The sequence below is a fragment of the Olea europaea genome, unplaced genomic scaffold (genome assembly GCF_002742605.1).
Source record: "Olea europaea var. sylvestris unplaced genomic scaffold, O_europaea_v1 scaffold1207, whole genome shotgun sequence".
Classification (NCBI taxonomy): domain Eukaryota; kingdom Viridiplantae; phylum Streptophyta; class Magnoliopsida; order Lamiales; family Oleaceae; genus Olea; species Olea europaea.
Window position 1 is genome coordinate 103,709 of NW_019229494.1, and position 13,266 is coordinate 116,974.

General features: G+C 37.6%; 1 long non-coding RNA gene across 2 annotated transcripts; it reads right to left on the bottom strand.

Annotated features, from left to right (window-relative positions):
• Window positions 1-2,361: 2,361 nt before the first annotated feature.
• LOC111374153 lies at window positions 2,362-3,588 on the bottom strand. 2 transcript variants are annotated; one of them, XR_002699079.1, is made up of 2 exons: window positions 3,259-3,588; window positions 2,362-2,698 (listed from the first exon to the last, which is right to left on the bottom strand). It is a non-coding gene; the product is annotated as an uncharacterized LOC111374153 (long non-coding RNA). The 2 variants fall into 2 exon arrangements; XR_002699080.1 differs by having other exon boundaries at window positions 2,362-2,651; window positions 3,259-3,586.
• Window positions 3,589-13,266: the final 9,678 nt, after the last annotated feature.

Consider the following 13,266-nt stretch of genomic DNA (forward strand, 5'->3'; position numbering starts at 1 on the left):
AAGTTTAACTGATACAACCTCCAAGAATCAACCAAGCTACTAATCTCTTATCAAAGGTCTGATTCTCTAAAACAAGTGTTTGAAACTTAATCAAGGCATGTAGTACGTCTTCTGTTTCATGCACCTGCTTTTTTCAAGTTTGTCGTGCGTATTCTGTTTCATGCACCAGCCTATCTCTTTTTATGTATATAATTGTCCTTATTGGGCTCTTTTAGGGTAGCTTCACAACATGACAGTTTTTTCCCTTCTATGCAATGATTAGTGCAATGCCCCTTATTAAACACTTATTCTCGAAAATCAATCTTTAACTTAAGATTTTCACTTAATTATCATCTCATTGGTCTTAAGCAATCCTCACAAAATTTAACACATATAGAATCCACATCTATCTCAATGTCTCCCCACACCCCAAACTATCCTAGAATTGGTTTAGTTGGAATTTTTTTCCCTTTGTTTGTCATAGTTAATTCTACATATTCCATCTATTGATTCAATCTAAATAATATGTGATTTTAATGATTATTGTTTTCAATATAAATCAATCTAACATGAAAAGCTTCAACTAAATCAAAGCAGCATCCCCTATTCACAATTCATAACATAAAAACAATTTCAAATAATATTGTCTTCAGTCGACAAGAAATTTTTTTTTTTTTTGATCTTTTTAATTCCTTTCCCCCAACCTAAATGAAACATTGTCCTCAATGTAAAGATTAAACGTGCAAATTATATGAAGGACAGTAAGGAGCAAATTATAGAATTGTTTTTTATTCCTTTTCAAAAACTTGCTACAACTTTAAGGTTGCAAACCCAAGTGTAGGTCGTCGCAAGTAGCAAATCTCGAATGTCCGATGTCGAACTACAGGGAATTGGAAGGAAATAAACTAGTCTATGAATAGTAAATGGTTGGGGAAAATATGTCAGACGAAGACGAACACTAGAGCGTTGGGGATTCACTTCGGATAAATGAGTAGAAATTGCCCTTGATCTTTAATTTAACTCATATGAAAATCAACTAATGAGTGATCTCATATGGAAGATAAAATATTAATCACAAATATATTAAAAGATAGATCTTGATAATTGTTTGAGAGAATATGTCAAAATAAGTTGTTGAAATGTATAGATTATCTAAACATTTATTGTGCCAAAATTGTCAACAATAAATCAAAGTCTTTAACAAACCAAAATCATTTGTATAACACATACTTCAACCAAGTAAGAAGATAAACGTTGAAGAACAAAATGAAAGATCAAAAACAATACTATGCATTCACCAAAGTTTCACCCCTAGCTTTAGCTAATGGTTTAGAAATATATAATGAAATTTTACAAAGAAAATGAAGGAAACTAGAATATGATGGAGAGGAATTGATCTCTCAAAATCGTGACCAAGATCTCCTTTTACAGGCAAAGGAACATCCAAAATGCAAGTAGACTATGCAACTTGTTTCTGTCCAATTTCAAGACAGTTGGAACATGCAACTTGGTGCCAATTTTCAGATACATTGTGCAGCGAATTTAGACTTATGATCAACAGATAAATTATTTCTACTTGAGTTAGCTTTCCTTTGGTTCAAGTATCAGGTTTATTGCATCTACATAACTCCAGATATGATAAAAACAATTAGTGCTGCTTCACAGGTAGAAAAACTGTATCCGACAGGTAACAAGCTGAACTTTGCACAATAATTTTGGCTGCCTTGTGATACGAATTTGACTTCTTGCAAAACATTAAAGTTGTAGAAACACGCCTTATCTTTCCAACCCAACTTGAATCACCTCGTTTCAATGTCTGAAACTCAAGTTATGATCATTTTACCAACAACTGCTTCTTGCTTGAGACAGTCACTATTTTTGACTTTTCAACATTATTTTCGTCCACTTGCTCCACCTATTCTAAATTGAAAATACATGTGAAATACATCAAATAGATATTCTTTCAAATGTATAATACTCATGCCGACATGTATGTAAATACGTATTTCAATTAATTACATTTTTAACCATGTATTTATGAAAATTGAATTTACGGTAAGAGAATTGAAATTAGAAACTAACATTAGTATTTTTAAACAAAGTGAATGTAAAATACCTAATAAATGATATATCTTTGAAGCACTTTTAAACACTAATAAGTGGATTTTGAATGTTAAAATTGATTTGGTTTGATAGAACAACTAAACAATTTTATTGATTTGGTTAAATTGAAAACCTAAACACATAAACCATTTTAATGAACGCCCAGAGCATTTTATTCAACTTCAATATGTTAAGATTCATCGATTGATTATGTTTAGTTAGATTTTGATTGGAATGAAGAAATATAGCAGTTTAAACCAAACAATTTCAGCTAAAATGTAAAAGAACCCAAACAATTTCAACATTCCAAATCACTTGAGGTTCACCACATATCGTTAACTTCTCTGTGCGTCGCTGGTTTAGCCAAAGTAACGCTAGTGTTACTGGATTCACCAGTTGCTTCTCATTCTTTGCACCAATCCCGAAACCCACACTTCTCACTACAACATTTGAAGAATCTACTTTTGTTAGGAGTGACCCTTTCAACCTCGAACAACTTCTGAGATCCATGTGTACAATCTGGACATCGGTGTTTTATCGGGCAATCGCCAAAGAAGTGTCCAACACTCCTGCAACCATGGCAAACTCCTAAGTTCTTTCTCGGCCTTCTGTCTTGCTAAATTGATCCCAATAAAGAAATCGGTAAACATGAAATTGTCAATAACTAAAGCATGAACCAGTATCCATTTTCCTAAAAATGTTCACGGCATTCCGTGTTGCTGAATTGAACCCAGTAAAATATAACAGTAAGCATGAAATTCTCAATAATTTAAGCATAAACTAATATCCTCTTTTTGAAAAATAATAAACTCACAGGCCAAACAAGAATTCCTTTCCAATTTACTACAAACCATGAAACTGTCCATAAATAAAGCATAAGCCAGTATCAAATTTATCGATCCCTTTTTAACTCACTCCAAACAGATCAAAATTTCTCCTAAGGCAAGTAAAAATTCAACCCAAACAAGAATCCACACTGAAAGCACCAAAAATTGTAAAACTGCAGTTGTTTAGAGTTAACAAAATTTTATTTCTAATCATCACAGAAAACGCTAACTATCAACTTCAACACACAACCAGCACCATTTGTCCCCATCCGTAGGACAAGCAAACCCTAAACAACAAATTGAACCAAATAATCGATGGAGGAACGAGGAGCAAATGTCAAAATTGTACCCAAAAAAATCTCGTATTCAATTTGCAAGCAAGTGAGCAGTAAATGAAGGTTTGAGAGACGATGAATGTCAACCGATTTTTTTGCGACAGCGTAATGTCTGTACACGGCTTCGGATTCATATACCATGCGGATCAAGTCGGAAGCGAGTACCAATTTTGGCGACCACCGGAGCTCCACTATTGCCAGAGTTGCACGACTTTGGGAGGAAATGGGGAGAGGAGGGAGTAGGGCCTGATTTGGGCGAAAATTGGGAGAGAGACGAAGGATTTTCGATTTCAAAATTCAGAGTTTTTTCTTTTTTCTAGATAGTGCCACGTCACTCTGTAGGGCAAGATTGTAAACCGTCTTTGTACGCGTAGAGTGACCGTTATTGCTTTCGATTTCAGCATGCTAGCTTGTAAAGGAAGTTTAGGATATTCTTGAAAAGATAAATATATATGTACAAATAAATATTTATAAAATGGATTACTTACTCTCACAAATAAGTAGTTCTCACGTGAATTTAAAAAAGTTGGCTCATGGTCCCCACTTCCTATTGTGAGTAATGAGTAAAGAATTTTGTAAGTGTAGCATGATCCTTCTTGAAAATGTATATGAAGGAACTACTAATGTGAGATCATCTATACAGACTTCAAATTCGAGTTTGATTAATTTTACTTCAATCGATTTAATGGTACTTCGCAAAATTTTGAAATGTGAGCCAAATATTTTACGCGCCTATAATGACCAAGTCCGGGAAATGACCTCATGAGTTCTAGATTTCCTGTTCTCTTTAGGTGCAGTTAAGAGCAACACCGGCCCCCCTCTTAAGTACTGTTAATTTAGCTTAATATACATCATTAATAAATTGACGCTGGATAGGATAATGATTATCATATTGGCTTGTTGTAGCAGATAATTCACAAGAAAGAAACGACGGAAAACACTCAAAAAATTAGAGAAAATACTCTAAAATTAACTCAATATTATTAATAATACAGAATGACCAAAATTAACCCACAAGCAGGGTTAAATAACTGCGAAATACGAAATTATGGGAAAATTACCAAAAATGGCAAAATCCCGAAATTATACCAGAATAAAATATTAAGTAAAAGAAATAGGTTGCCAAAATTTTGGCTCAATTCGAGTTTTCTAACATATGGAAAAAGAGAAACGAAATATTACCATAAATAGTAAAAAATAACTTAAATTTGAATTTTGGAAAGGAAAATAGTGGATTTTGGGCTCGAAACCGAAGAGAGCTTTCCAGATTGGGATCATAATAGCGATTCTGATAACCATAGCGAAAGTTATGGCCAAATTACCAAAGACGCGTCAAATTCCCCAAATTAAGGAAATAATTGCGATTCACTTTTTATCTTTGCGCCAATCCGCCATCTCATAGAATCTCAGCGCCATCATCGTGCTATCTGACAAATTAGCATCACTCGACTCGGATCCTCCTGCATCAGTCGCCCCGGGTTGGAAAGAACTCCACAAAACAAGGGTTTAGGTGTTTCACATTGAAGACGTCAAAGGTCTTCAAATGGCTAGGGAGGCGCAACCTGTAAGTATTATCATTGATCTTCTGTAGCACTTCACAAGGTCCAATCTTCTGCTTCCTTTAGCTTATCGTATTCCCCAGCTGAAAAACGATCACGAGTTAATACTACCCAAACAAAATCACCAACATCAAACAACACCTGGCGCCGATGACTATCTGCCCAAACTTTGTACTTAGTATTACTATCCTATATGGACAGCTTCACCTGCTCATGGATACCCCAAAGATATTCAGCCGTCTCATCAGCTTTGTTATTGAAGCAACCCACACGTGGAATTGGAGCCAAATCAAGTACCCCGGATGGATTTCGGCCATAGATAATTTCAAAAGGACTCAATTCGAGGGTTCTATTCCTTGACCGATTATAAGCAAACTCTGCTTGAGGTAATGCCAAATCCCACTGCTTCGGTTTAGTCCCTGCCAAGCTTCTCAAAAGATTTCCCAAACTCCGATTCACCACCTCAGTCTAGCCATCTGTTTGGAGATGGTATGCCCTGCTAAAATTCAACTTCGTCCCAAATTTCCCCCACAAACTCCTCCAGAAATGACTCATAAACTTAGTGTCACAGTCAGAAGTAATTGACTGTGGAACACCATGTAAACGCACAATCTCTCTGAAATAAAGATGAGCAATCCGAGTAGTATCCATTGTCTTCTGGCAAGCCACAAAATGAGCGATCTTTGAAAATCTGTCAACCACAACAAGAATGGAATCCATCGCCCGTTGTGTACGAGGTAAGCCCAAGACAAAATCCATACTGACATCAAACCAAGGAGTTTCAGGTACGAGTAATGGTGTGTACAATCCAACATTAGTAAGAGCCCCTTTAGACCGCTGACATACATACACCGCTCTACATAATGCGCGACATCACTGTTCAACTTGTGCCAGTAATAATCAGAAGAGATCAATGCCAATATCTTGTCTCGCCTAAAATGTCCTTCATTATGAAGTTCACTAATAATCTGCTGCCTTAGTGAACAATCCGGAATGCATAACTGCAATCCACGAAACAGGTAACCATTATGTAAAACAAAATCATGTCGATGATTATCAGTTACTTCCCGAATTATCTTCCCAAACGAAGGATCTGCAGCATACATATCAGTAAATGCCTCAAATCCGACAATCTTGGTGCTCATGTGGTGTGGAGTAATGTGCGACTACTTAATGCATCTGCTACTTGATTCAAACTCCTTGCTTGATGTCTTAGTGTGAAAGTAAACTCCTGCAAGTACGCCACCCACTTTGCATGTCATGTACTCAACTTGTGTTGACCATTGATGTACTTTAAGGCCTCATGATCAGTAACAAGGATAAACTCCCTCTGTACCAGGTAATGACGCCAATGCTTCTGAGTCTGTACTATGGCATAGAACTCCAGGTCATAAGTGGAATAATTTTTCTTCGATCCCAATAGCTTCTCACTAAAAAAGGTTACTGGACGCCCCTCCTGACACAGAACACCACCAATACCAACTCCAGACGCATCATAGTTTACCTTGAACACCTTTTCAAAATCCGAAAGTGCCAAGACTGGGGCCTCCGTCATCTTCTACTTAACCAACTGAAAGCTAGCCTTTGCCTCCTCGGTCTACTGAAAATCACGCCCTTTAAGGCACTCTGTGATAGGAGCAATCAAGATACTAAAGTTTCTGATAACCGGTGATAGAAGGATGCCAATCCACGGAAACTCCTGACATCGTGCAAAGTTTTTGGCTTGGGCCAATTCAAAACTGCCCCAATTTTGGATTGATCTGCATGAACACCATCAGTAGAACAACAAAATCCCAAAAAGTTACAGAAGTTGTGAAGAAAGAACACTTATTCTGATTGATGAATAAGCGCTCCATCCTCATTATATCAAAGACAGCACGGAGATGATTAAAATGTGACTCCCATGTCAGACTATAAATAAGTATGTCGTTAAAGAGACTACCACAAACTTCCCCATGAAAAGCTGTAAAACCTGATGCATAAACCTCATAAAAGTACTGGGTGCGTTGGATAGTCCAAAGGGCATGACCATCCACTCGTACAATCCATGCTGTGTCTTGAACGCGGTCTCCCACTCATCTTCAGGCCTAATTCTGATATGGTGGTATCCGCTTTTAAGGTCGATTTTTGAGAAGACCTTAGAACCGAACAATTGGTCCAACATGTCGTCCAGGCGGGGAATTGGAAACCTGTACTTCATTGTAATCCTATTAATTGCCCTGCTGTCAACACACATACGCCACGACCTATCTTTCTTCGGCACTAGTAGAGCCGGAACTGTACAAGGACTCATATTCTCACGAATGTAGCACCTTTCCAATAATTCTACCACCTGTCGCTGCAACTCTTCAGCTTCCTTGGGACTGAGGCGATATGCTGGTCGATTTGGTAGACTCGACCTCGGAATAAGGTCGATTTGATATTAAATATCCCTCATAGGTGGTAATCCTGGAGGAAGATCCTCCGACATCAAGTCAGAAAACTCCATCAGTAGTTGCTGCACTTCTGCTGGTAATTCCAAATCCACATTTGCTGCACTATTTTCACAAGGTATTAAAGCAAAAACTATTTTTTCACGCCCAACCTCAACCAAGAACCTGGACATAGAAAGTAGATTAGTGTTATTAACTACTAGGGCAGGGATGTTTTCCTCCCTGCGAGGCGCTAAAACAATTTTCTTCCCTTTGATGCTAAGAGAATAAGTATTCTTCCGTCCATCATGGATAACACTGCAATCATACTGCCAAGGTCGTCCCAACAAAACATGACATGCATCCATTGATACCATATCACACCAAGCATTATCAAAATATTTTTTTCCAATCGAAAAAGACACTAAGCACCGTTTTTCTACCGTTACCTCGCTGCCTTTATTCAGCCAAGATAACTTGTATGGTTTGGGATGACGATCCATCTTCAGTTGCAGTTTCTCGATAGCCTCCTCAGACACTACATTATCACAACTGTCACTATCAATTATCAGCTTGTAGACTTTATCAGCAACTGTGAAAGTTGTGTAGAAAACGTTGGTCCTCAACCAATCGTCCTCTGAATCGCCCTTGGGAGTCAGCAGGCTCTTTCGAACGGCCAGGGTCTCCTGACCATCTCCATATATCACGTTCTCATCTTCACCATCATCATACATGGGCTCCCCAACTTCCTCGAACTCTTCTATCATATCTTCCTCAATCAGAAGATTTTTATTCTTTTGGCTAGCAGGCTTCCTGCAATCAGTAGCCCTATGCCCCTGTTCACCACACCTAAAACACTTAATACTTGAGCCGAAATTGTCACGCTGTGGCTGATAAGCAGGACGAGATTCTTGAGGGCGAACTGGCTGACTTCTTTTACCTTTGACCACTGACCTCTTACTCTGCTGTTTCTTTACTGCAAGTGCCCGCTGATATGCTTCAAAAATCATCCACAATAAATGAAGGCTGAAAACATCCTGCAGGGGCTGCCTTAATCCCCCCAAATATCGTGCTACCATATGTTCCTCCATCTCAAAATAAATCATTTCGAGCCACCAGCTGATAGAATTCCTCAGTATAATCATTGACTGATCTTAAGCATTGCCTTAGTGAATGGAGCCTCTGAAACAAGGTTTGAGTGTAGCCGAAAGGGAGGAAATGCCCTTTCATCTTCTTCTTCATCTTCTCCCAGTCAGTAATTTTGGATTTTTCCCATCGCTCCCGTGAACGCTTCAACTGTTCTCACCATGCAAATGCTCTACCTTTGAATTTGATGGCAACCAGTTTCACTTTGACACGATCTGGAACCTCTTTATATTCAAAAATTCGCTCCACTTCATTTAGCCAATCAATAAATCCTTCAGCCAGCAACGTACCAGAAAACTCGAGTAGATCCACTCTGAACTCGAGATCCACATGACGATCCTCCCATCCACGATGCTCCCAAACTCGAGCACGATGGTGATACGGGTTTTCGAAACTGGTATTGGAATCGTGACCCTCCACATCATGATTACTGAACTCCTGCTCCGCCAAACTTTGGGTTAAATCCGCAACTTGTCTCTGCAAATCTTCAATTGTCACATCTTAAATATCACGATCACGGTGCGGGACTTCCTCAATCAAAACGTGCCTTCGACGACCACGTCCACCAACCATTATAAATATTGGAATTTATGTCCCAAGAAGATGCTGACGCTCTGATACCAACTGACGTCAGGTAGGATAGTGATTATCCTATTGACTTGTTGTAGCAGATGATTCACAAGAAAGAAACGACAGAAAATGCCCAAAAAATTAGAGAAAATATTCTGAAATTAACTCAATATTATTAATAATGCAGAATGACCAAAATTAACCCAAAAGCCAAGTTAAATAGTTGCGAAATACGAAATTATGGGAAAATGACCAAAAATGGCAAAATCTTGAAATTATACCAGGATAAAATATTAAGTAAAAGAAGTAGACTGCCAAAAATTTGGCTCAATTCGAGTTTTCTAACATATGAAAAAAGGGAAACGAAATATTACTATAAATAGCAAAAAATAACTTAAAATTAAATTTTGAAAAGGAAAATAGTGGATTTTGGGCTTGAAATTGACGCCCACCTAGCATAGCTGGTGGCCATGACGTGCGCGCCGAAGAGAACTTTTCGGATTGGGGTCATAATAGTGATTCCGATAACCATAGTCAAAGTTATAGCCAAATTACCAAAGACGCGTCAAATTCCCCCAATTAAGGAAATAATTGCGATTCACTTTCCATCTTTGCGCCGATCCGCCATCTCATGGTATCTCAACGCCATCATCGTGCTATCTGACAAATTAGCATCATTCGACTCAGATCCTCCTGCATCATAAATTCTGACATCATGTGTTGTTTTAATTCATAAAAATATAATCTGAATAAGGTTTTTTCCCCTTATTTTCGTAAATAAAGTTCCTTTGCTGGAAATGTTACTCAAGTCTATGGAAATATATAAAAGATTAGGTAATAAGTGTAAATATTAAATTATTTAGTACTTTATTTCATATAGTTAGTTGTTTTTAACGGGTTTCTATTGACTTTTATTCCATTTATGATGTCATAGACACACTCGAGCTTCGACGATATTTTGAAGATGACTGGAAGAAAAGAGAGTACATGTAGGTTTGCAGGCATTCAGAGCAAAAATTTTGCTATGTTTTCATACTTGAGCAAAAAAATTCCTTGCAGGAGCAAGAAAATCCAGAGATGCAAAAGGATTTTTGAAACAAGTAGTGGTCTGGCTTGAGCAAAGAATCCATGTTTGAGCAGGAGGGAAAACTAGAGTGCAAATATTTCTTGCTTGAGAAAATATTAAAATTTTAGCATGAGCTTGGGGATTTTTTGAAGAACCAGCAAGAACTAAACAAGGAGAATCGCAAGCAGAATCTTCATCTTCATTTCTTTATTTTTAAGAAATTCCGTATTATAATCTTCAAAATCGTTTTGATAATTTTACTATGACGTTGATTGATAGCTGGAGCACAACAAAAAGACATTTTCAGTTGTAGTACACCAATATAGATACACACACAAACGTAGATAGACATACAATCAGCATAATAAATGTAATTTTTTTGCAGGTATTTTGCTGAATTAAAAAATTATATCAAACAAATCAAAATTGTTCAAAGCTGAAAATTTTATATCACACAAATCAAAATTGTGTTCCTCGTATCTAAGACTCAAAATAAGAAGATGCACATCTTCACCCGCAAAGCGCTTCAGAGGCCAAAAACTAAATAAAAATAAAATACTTTTAGATAAAAATATTTGACTATGAATTTGATTTATTACTGTGACTTAAATAATTAAAGATGTAATACCCCATCAAAGTAAGGATGGAAGATTCTAAATTATTTAGACAATCATACAAAAGTGAACTTTTATTTCATGCGACTGCTAAATATAAATTGACTCAATAATGTAAGTTTTGCATTCTTCCTAGACGAATTACAAAGAAGTGAAGGCAAATTTACAAAGTGGATCTATACATACGATGCAATGGCAATTGAATTTCATTTGTTAGGTTGTTAGCAAAAGGTAGCATGCGAGGCGAAGGAGGCAGTAAGACCTAACAATATTCAATCTGCATAGTTCATCATTCCTTACCTTTTTTTTTGGGTTTAAAATGGCCTTTATATTTTCATAATTTAGGGCTTTTGTGGAAGTGATTCTTTCGTGTGATTAAACAAGAAAATATGTTCTTGCACAAAGAAATTAAAACTTACCTGTATGCACTGGCGGATCTAGCACCCGACGAGTCCCCGCGGTTGCGCGTGCTAGATCCGCCGGAAGGAATTTTTATTTTTTTTGTTGATGATGGCTAAAATTTTATATTATATATCTGAGAAGTCATTTTATACACAAATGCTTCCTCTAGCGTGGTTGGTTGAAACTTCCACAACCACATGGGAAGTCTCGGGTTCGATTCTACTTCAAAGCAATCTATTGTTCAACTTTTCTAAATCAATCATTTTTGCTAAAGCTAACGCAGGAGAGGGAATTCGAACCCTTGACCTCTTGTTAAGATTGTTGGGGACTTGACCATTGTCGCATTCCTTGATATATGACCACAAATTGTAACAATAGATATCTTCAAGTTTAGTGGTTTTAATGCAAACAAAAGGATTCAAATTTCGAACCTTCGACCTTCCTTTGAATTATGAATAATATACAGCGCTTGACCATATTGAATTCAGTTAACAAGTGCTGCAAAAACTATATATTCACATTTAGCATAAATAATTGTTATATTTAATTTTAAGTATCTTATTGTGAGCAACGATCAATCGGCGACCGCCCGTGCTCACTCCGAATCCTAGATTCGCCCTTGCCTGTATGATGACAAAATCTGCTTAAATTCTTCTTCCAGCTTGGATATAGCCTTGGCAAGTAAATTATTTGTATGGTAGAGCTCTTGAAGCTTTTATTGTCACTAAAAAATCGAACGTTGTTTCTTAGTTGCTCAATTACTTGAAGATAGCTTTCTAGGTCCAAATGTGGCCCTTTTAAGTATTTTAGCTTCACCCTATAGCAAACAAAGATATCAGCAGTTTTAAACAAGAAAAACACATCTGGGAGGCTCGGGAACACTGGCAGCAGGTGGGGGAAACTTGATCCCAACCAAAACAATGAGAATTTCATAACAATAGGGGATTGAATCAGATTAACTTATAAGCAGTGAACACACATTCTACCTTAAGTAGTACCTCCTTTGGTAATAGATTGTTGTTTCTAGAGTTTGAACAAAGATATCAGCAGTTTTAAACAAGAAAAACACATCTGGGAGGCTCGGGAACACTGGCAGCAGGTGGGGGAAACTTGATCCCAACCAAAACAATGAGAATTTCATAACAATAGGGGATTGAATCAGATTAACTTATAAGCAGTGAACACACATTCTACCTTAAGTAGTACCTCCTTTGGTAATAGATTGTTGTTTCTAGAGTTTAAATTCACTCCTTCGAAAACAATCGGACAGAATTACCTGAATGCAGGAATTGATCAACAGGATCAGAAATTATAATTCGAGCCCACCGACTTCACGATGTGTCCTTAAAACGAATTTGCTGCCTTCAATGGTGCTAAAGGCGTCCAGCAATCGTTTCCCAGGATAGAACGAATTTTTCGTCTCCTACGGAAGCAGCACTGCAGTCTGTAGGAGTTCCAACGAACTCAACGAAGTGTTTTTGACTTCGAGACAATATCAGAACGAGAGAGAGGGAAATGAGATTCAAAGCACAGAAAATTTGCAATGAAAATGGTGTAAATTTTCTGGTAGAAAGGCTGGCTATTTATAGACTTGTTCGTGGCCATTCGAACAGTCATCACCTTTCAGACAAGCCTCAAAAATTCGAACAGACATACTGTTCTTAAAAGTCGTGTCTGTTAAGTCGGTTAACAGTCGGCTAACAGTCGACTGTTTGGTCGGTAAACAGTCGACTGTTTGGTCGGTAAACAGTCGAAACAGTCGATTGTTACAAGAAAATAAAACACCCGGAATAAGCCAAAATTTAAATAAATTTTGTACCCAAGAATTTGATTATTTACAATTTGGCCCAAAATTTTAAATAAATTTTGTCCAAAAAGTTAATATAGTGTAAAGGTCGACCCGGACCCGCACCGAACCGGACCGGACTCGGGCTCGGGCTCGGGCACGTGCCGAGCCGAGCCGGCCAGTCGGACGGACGGCGGCGGCGCGCGCGTGTGGGGTTATGACCGAACCCAATGGGATATAGGTCTTCCCCCTTCCAAAGACTATTGGTACCCCTTGGGGCCCAAACCCAATTCCAAACTTCCACCTTATAAACCACACCAAAGTTTCCTAACTTTCCTATGTGGGATAAGTGTTTGAAAAATCAAATTCTTCCATAATCCTTAGTTTATGTGGGTTACTTTAACGCTTAATATTTCATTCAATTTTAAATGGTTTTCGATAAATAAATATATCACGTTAATCATCTCG